Below are 8,178 nucleotides of genomic sequence, written 5' to 3'. Positions count from 1 at the left end.
TTCAAATATAGTGGTTTCACTTATTCTGTTTAAGGAGGTTATTCAAAAAATGTATACTTAATAGTGGTAACTGTTTGGAGTAGTTTGTGAGAAGGGGGCTCACTTAAAGCATGAATTTAAGGAATTCTTGACTTTTAATGTGAACATCAAAATGTATGAACTCTAAAGGCAAATAAATGAGGCAGAGCTATTATTTATATGAAAAGGCAAAAATGCGCAATATTCACGGAAATGAATTGCCCCTCTTATTCTGAATACCTTCATCAAACGCAGTGTATCTGGAAAACACCCCATTAGGCCTATAAAAGGTAATCATTCAAAAAAACCAAATAAACAGCATTCGAAAGAAATTAAGCATAAGCTGCATCTGATGAGGAAGATGGAGCACAGACATTTTTATTTGTGATCTGATTGGATAATGTTGTTCCAGACCCCAGGACTGTTGATCTCTGAAGCAGGTAAACAACAGAGACATCTAACAACAGTTTCCAGCTAATAAGCCAGGATTTTCTTCTCTGTTTGCATTAATTAACCATCCTCCTTCTTCATCCCCAATGATTTTGAGAGACTTGCTAGTACAATTGTAGGGAACATGTGATTTCTTTCTCCTATCCTTCACCCCACTTTGTTTCTGACTATTGGTTGGTTTTTTTTTTAAAAGATTTTTAAAAATACTCGTGATTTTTAAGTACACATCTAGGTCAGTCTGGTTGATTTTAGATTTTCCCAAATGGCTTGAAGAGAATGTAAGTTTGTTTCGGGTGTTTTCCACAAACATATTTATACATTAAAAGTCCTCTCCTACAACCCTTGCTCACATGAATGCTCTGTATTCATAGACCAGAGCCTGCTCTCGTCAAAGTGAATAGAAAATCTCCCACAGGCTTCAGTGGTGCAGGATCAACCCAATCCTGGGAGACAATAAGCAATTCTGGGGTCTGAGCACCTGCTATTCCTAGCTATTTCTGGATGAATCAAGGGCACCTGCTATCTTGCAGAAGTGGATGCTTAAGAAGGCTCATTCACTTGAACGGGACAACTAGCGAGTATGCCTATGAATAAGTGTGGCAGCATTAGGCCCACATTGAGATTTTTTTTCTTTTTCTTCATATTTAGTAAAATTAAGGACACATTTTTCAAAAACAAGTTGTTAATAAGATGGTTCATTAAAATATCTGGCTGAGCTTTAGTTTAAAAACCTGTAGTTAATTTACATAAAGTAAAGCACTGGAGTCCAGATAATTGAAGATTTGTTGGAGATGGGGTGGGGGAGGGAGTAGTATTATGGTGATGAGCACTATAGAAACACTCATACGTATAAACAATTAAATGAACTGTAAAAAGGAGCCTCTGAGATCAAGTGTTTAAGTAAAACAATGAGTTCCAAATAGATCGTATAAGAGTATACAGCAATTTATTTAAAAAAATGGTTTATGGAACTTGTGTTGTAAGTTAATTTTTCTTCTGTGCTTGCCTCATCTGAGAAAGTCTGCCATGGTGTCAGCTGATGCAGTGGTTTCCCAGGGGCAATGAAGGCTGCTGCAACACAGAGAAACCCCCTAAGAAGCACACCTACTAAAAACTATAGGCTACATTCACAAAAGGACTGAGGAGCCTAACTACGAGTTAGGTGCCTAAATCCCAGAATCAAGCCCCAGTGAGATTCACAAAACTCCTGTTCAACTGCTGCTGAAGACTGTAGGCACCTAAACTCACTCAGCACATAAATGTTTGTAGTAAAAGTTCCCTGGGCACCTGTGTTTCTGCCTCTGGGCATGTGCACACCAGGCACCAAGATACCTAAGCCCCAGAGTGATTCACAAACCCAGGGAAGATAGATGGCCCTCCACCTAACTTGCCTGTGGGGTCCAATCCAGTAAGCATGCTTACAGCTTGCCTATCAGATTGGGCCCCTTTAAGGTAAGCTTACACAAAACAGCCAGGGGAAGGGCAGGTTCTCTCACAGCTTTTGGCCCAGAGGTTAGGGAACACTCCGAGTACATGGGAGACCCTTGTTCAATTCCCTCCTCCAGCTGAGAGGGAGAAGGGTTTTGAACAGGGATCTGCTCCCTCTTGCGTGGGTACCCTAACCACTGAGCTATGGCATATTCTGAGGGCCGGGCTCCATCTCTCTAGTTAAAATTATTTTTCTACAATGGAATAGTTTCAAAAGAGTCATTGGCATGGGGGGCCTGGATTTTCCACCTCACAAGTGACAGTGTGCTAACTACCAGTCTACAGAGCGATTCTCCTGCAGGGTCCTGCACTTAGGATGGAAGAACCCAATGCACAGCTACAGACTAGGGACCGAATGGCTAGGCAGCAGTTCTGCGGAAAAGGACCTAGGGGTTACAGTGGACGAGAAGCTGGATATGAGTCAGCAGTATGCCCTTGTTGCCAAGAAGGCCAATGGCATTTGGGGATGTATAAGTAGGGGCATAGCGAGCAGATCGAGGGATGTGATCGTTCCCCTCTATTCGACATTGGTGAGGCCTCATCTGGAGTACTGTGTCCAGTTTTGGGCCCCACACTACAAGAAGGACGTGGATAAATTGGAGAGAGTCCAGCGAAGGGCAACAAAAATGATTAGGGGTCTGGAACACATGACTTATGAGGAGAGGCTGAGGGAACTGGGATTGTTTAGTCTGCAGAAGAGAAGAATGAGGGGGGATTTGATAGCTGCTTTCAACTACCTGAGAGGTGGTTCCAGAGAGGATGGTTCTAGACTATTCTCAGTGGTAGAAGAGGACAGGACAAGGAGTAATGGTCTCAAGTTGCAGTGGGGGAGGTTTAGGTTGGATATTAGGAAAAACTTTTTCACTAGGAGGGTGGTGAAACACTGGAATGCGTTACCTAGGGAGGTGGTAGAATCTCCTTCCTTAGATATTTTTAAGGTCAGGCTTGACAAAGCCCTGGCTGGGATGATTTGATTGGGGATTGGTCCTGCTTTGAGCAGGGGGTTGGACTAGATGACCTCCTGAGGTCCCTTCCAACCCTGATAATCTATGAATCTATGAATCTCTCTCTCCTGCCTCCCTCAATGACCTCCTTCGCCACTGAGAGGTGGCCGATCCCTATGCAAATCTTTTCTCCCCTCAGCTGGCAGGGGACTTGACCCCCAGGGTCTCCCATGTCACAGGTGAATACACTAACTATGGGGCTAAAAGTTATGAGGGAGCTCCTTTCCCCCACCCCGACATTGAAAAAAATCGCATAGGCACCTAAAGCCAAGATAGAGTTTGCAGCTGAGAATCCCACAAGAGTGGTACCTCCCTGCAGCCCAGATTTAGGCACCTAGCTCCAAGAAAGCAGCAGGAGTTGGCATATGCCCCTTGGCTTGGCATCTCTCATTAGCTGCCTTAGATGAAGAGCTGCCTAGCATGCTGGCTTTTCGTGTGTGTGTGTGTGTGTGAATTCCATTCTGAGGTGTCTCTCTCTCCCCATTCATTAGACAACGGAGTTTAGTGGTCAAACACAGGCTTTGTGAATCCTGGTTTGATTCTCTAGCACCAAAAAATTAGGTATGGCAATGCATAGTGTCACCACACCTAAGTATCTTTGTGAATCTAGCCCTATGTTTTCTGTACAAATAACTGGAGCTACAAAGAAATAAGGACATAAAAATAAACAACCAAAGAGTTACGTACTGACGTTAGACCTAGAGGAGATGACCCTCACAGAGCATATGGCCTACTAAATTATGCAAAGGGATGCCTAATGTCACATGGCAAATAAGCATCAGAGCCAGGATTTCCATCTATAAAGCTCCCGGGCAAGACTTCTACCTTACTAAATGTCAGTTGCTGATCTATAAACTAGGAATAATAAAAGTCTTGGCACTGTCATGTTCTGTGGCTCTCAGAGGTCTTTACAAAGGTAGGTAGCTCCAATTTATAGATATAGTGACTGAGGCACAGATAACTTAAGACTTAAACCACTGACTCCCATTCACAGAGGCAGCTTATGAGTCTGTCAGGGTTCCTTCCCCACTCTGAACTCTAGGGTACAGATGTGGGGACCTGCATGAAAGACCCCCTAAGCTTATGCTTAGCAGCTTAGGTTAAAAACTTCCTCAGGGTACAAACTTTGCCTTGTCCTTGAACCCTATGCCGCCACCACCAAGTGTGTTAAACAAAGAACAGGGCAAGAGACCACTTGGAGACGTCTTCCCCCAAAATATCCCCCCAAGCCCTACACCCCCTTTCCTGGGGAAGGCTTGATAAAAATCCTCACCAATTTGTACAGGTGAATACAGACCCAAACCCTTGGATCTTAAGAACAATGAAAAATCAATCAGGTTCTTAAAAGAAGAATTTTAATTAAAGAAAAGATAAAACAATCACCTCTGTAAAATCAGGATGGTAAATACCTTACAGGGTAATCAGAATCAAAACATAGAGAATCCCTCTCGGCAAAACCTTAAGTTACAAAAAGACACACAAACAGGAATATACATTCCATTCAGCACAGCGTATTTTACCAGCCATTAAACAAAAGGAAATCTAATGCATTTCTAGCTAGATTACTTACTAACTAACTACTAACTAAGTTCTGAGACTGCATTTCTGATCTGTTCCTGGCAAAAGCATCACCCAGACAGACGAACCCTTTGTTTCCCCCCACTTCTGATTTGAAAGTATTTTGTCTCGTCATTGGTCATTTTGGTCAGGTGCCAGCGAGTTTATCTTAGCTTCTCAAGCCTTTACAGGTGAAAGGGTTTTGCCTCTGGCCAGGAGAGATTTTATAGAACTGTATAGAGAAAGGTGGTTACCCTTCCCTTTATTTTTATGACAGTGATCGATCGGTAGCAGTCTGGAGTAGCCAGCTTCCACAGTGCAATCGCCACATGCTTCTCCAGTGACAGGGCAGCTCTCATTCTTGTGTCCTTGTGCCACAGGGCTGGAGTGAGCTCATCACACAGTCCCATGAATGTGGCTTTCCTCATGCAAAAGTTCTGCAGCTACTGCTCGTCATCCCAGATGTGCATCAGGATGTGATCCCACCACTCAGTGCTTGTTTCCTGAGCCCAAAAGAGGCGTTCCACTGTGGTCAGCACCTCCATGAATGCCACAAGCAATCGCGTGTTGTACCTACTACGTGTGGCGAGATCAATTTCAAACTCCTCTTGCTTTGTAGTTTAAAGAATAACTCCACTGCCACTTGTGACGTGTTCGTGAGAGTGACCAGCACGCTGGTCAACAGTTCGGGATCCATTCCTGCAGCCCGAAAGAGGCAGGATGCGCAGTAAACAAACCGTTGAAAGATGGCGCCAAGTGTGGACGGAAGCACAGGGGTTGCTGGGATGTGAAGCAATCCATCACCGGTCATTGGGACAGGACCCAGGATGCCCCACGACCACCTCTGCCTTCCCACAAGTCTTAGCGGCAAAAGAGAAAGAGATGCTCTGTGGGACAGCTGCCCAGAGTGCACCGCTCCTAATATCATTGCAAGTGCCACAAGTGTGAACACGCTATTGCACAGGCAGCTGTCAGCGTGAACACACAACAGCGGTTTTCCTTCTGTGCTCTGAGTGGCGCTGTAACTTTGCCTGTGTAGACATGCCCACATTCCCGCAGGTCTTCTGCCTGTGGGAACTCTGGTTTCTCGATTAATCCCTTCAGAGACAATTTGGCAGGAAAGCAAGGTATACAGAGGCAGCCAAATATTTTCTGAACCTCAGACACTTTATTCTTAACAATGCACACTAGAGAGTTAAGAATCTTTGAAAAATAACAAGCAGTCCTAAATGCAGTCCCCACCCACCTAGTCTGATTTCATGGGTTTGGCCTTAATGATAGAAAGTGCAACAAGGACTCCTGCTCTTTTTGCGGACACAGGCTAACACGGCTGCTACTCTGAAACCTGTCAGTAGGAAAGAGACATTCAATACTGATGGCCCTTGACGGCTCTGTCACAGCTTCACAGCCCCAATCATTCAATTAGGTGTCAAGCCCACAGTACAAAATGAAAAGGAGTACTTGTGGCACCTTAGAGACTAACAAATTTATTTGAGCATAAGCTTTCGTGAGCTACAGCTCTCTTCATCGGATGCATTCAGTGGAAAATACAGTGGGGAGATTTATATACACAGAGAACATGAAACGATGGGTGTTACCATACACACTGTAACGAGAGTGATCAGGTAAGGTGAGCTGTTACCAGCAGGAGAGAGAGAGGAAAAAAAACCCCTTCTGTAGTGATAATCAAGGTGGGCCATTTCCAGCAAGTGACAAGAACGTCTGAGGAACTGCGGGGCGGGGGGGGGGGGGGGGGGGGGGGGAGGGGAAGAAATAAACATGGGGAAATAGTTTTACTTTGTGTAATGACCCATCCACTCCCAGTCTTTATTCAAGCCTAATTTAATGCAAATTAATTCCAATTCAGCAGTCTCTCGTTGGAGTCTGTTTTTGAAGTTTTTTTGTTACAGAATTGACACTTTTAGGTCTGTAATTGAGTGACCAAAGAGATTGAAGTGTTCTCCAACTGGTTTTTGAATGTTATAATTCTTGACGTCTGATTTGTGTCCATTTATTCTTTTACGTAGAGACTGTCCAGTTTGGCCAATGTACATGGCAGAGGGGCATTGCTGGCACATGATGGCATATATCACATTGGTAGATGTGCAGGTGAACGAGCCTCTGATAGTGTGGCTGATGTGATTAGGCCCTATGATGGTGTCCCCTGAATAGATATGTGGACAGAGTTGGCAACAGGCTTTGTTGCAAGGATAGGTTCCTGGGTTAGTGGTTCTGTTGTGTGGTGTGTGGTTGCTGGTGAGTATTTGCTTCAGGTTGGGGGGCTGTCTGTAAGCAAGGACTGGCTTGTCTCCCAAGATTTGTGAGAGTGATGGGTCGTCCTTCAGGATAGGTTGTAGATCCTTGATGATGCGTTGGAGAGGTTTTAGTTGGGGGCTGAAGGTGATGACTAGTGGCGTTCTGTTATTTTCTTTGTTGGGCCTGTCCTGTAGTAGGTGACTTCTGGGTACTCTTCTGGCTCTGTCAATCTGTTTCTTCACTTCAGCAGGTGGGTATTGTAGTTGTAAGAGTGCTTGATAGACATCTTGTAGGTGTTTGTCTCTGTCTGAGGGGTTGGAGCAAATGCGGTTGTAGGTAGAGCTTAGCTGTAGACAATGGATTGTGTGGTGTGGTCTGGATGAAAGCTGGAGGCATAGCGGTCACTAGGTTTCCGGTATAGCGTGGTGTTTATGTGACCATTGCTTATTAGCACCGCTCTAATCTACAATGAAGGTTGCAATACATTATGAGGTCACACTCCAACATGAAGATTACAGTATAAAGTACAGCCCCTGAAATAGGGTGCACAAATACAAGGTGGAGTTCACAATCTGACACACACATATTCCTAATCTGTCACAGGGCTAACAATATCTACCTTCCTCATAGACCTGCCCTGTGCACTCTGCAAAATACCAGCTCTAACATCTACAGCAAGGTCCCTGTGCTCTGCAGCAGACTAGAATTTTTGTGACCATTCCATTTAAATGAAAAAGTTGAAGAGTTTAATGAATACAAATTAAATAATACAATTAGTACAGTTGTCCTGTCATATTTATTTTTATATTAAATTCAGTGTAGTTTGTGCCATCCCTGCAATTCCACATTTCAATATGATGCAGGTTTTTGTTCTGATAATACATAACCATGCTGCAGAAATTGTCACCGGTGAAGCTGCAGGTATTGGCAGTGGAAATGGTTGGAACAGAACCTAGGATTGCTGACCTCCCAGCCACCTGCCCACTTCCCTCAGCCAGAGGAACATTTTGATGGGGCGTGGAGGTCAGAAGTAGGTGGAGCCCTTTTACTAGTTGATCAATTGCTCAAAAGGTTTCTCTGGCTTAAACTGGGAGGCCACTGTGGAGCCATTTCAATATGCATCAATTATGGGAGTGGCTCTCAACCTTTACAGACTACTGTACCCCTTTCAGAAGTCTGATTTGTCTTGTGTACCCCAAGTTTCACCTCACTTAAAAACTACTTGCTTACAGAATCTGACATAAAAATGCAAATGTGTCACAGCACATTACTGAAAAATTGCTTCCTTTCTCATTTTTACCATATAATTATAAAATAAATCAACTGGAATATAAATATTGCACTTACATTTCAGTGTACAGTATACACAGCAGTATAAAAAAGTTATTGTCTGTATGAAATGTTA

This window comes from Chelonia mydas, chromosome 3 (genome assembly GCF_015237465.2).
Source record: "Chelonia mydas isolate rCheMyd1 chromosome 3, rCheMyd1.pri.v2, whole genome shotgun sequence".
In the NCBI taxonomy this organism is placed as follows: Eukaryota; Metazoa; Chordata; order Testudines; family Cheloniidae; genus Chelonia; species Chelonia mydas.
The sequence above is the reverse complement of the archived record's forward strand: the minus strand, read 5'-3'. Positions refer to the sequence as shown.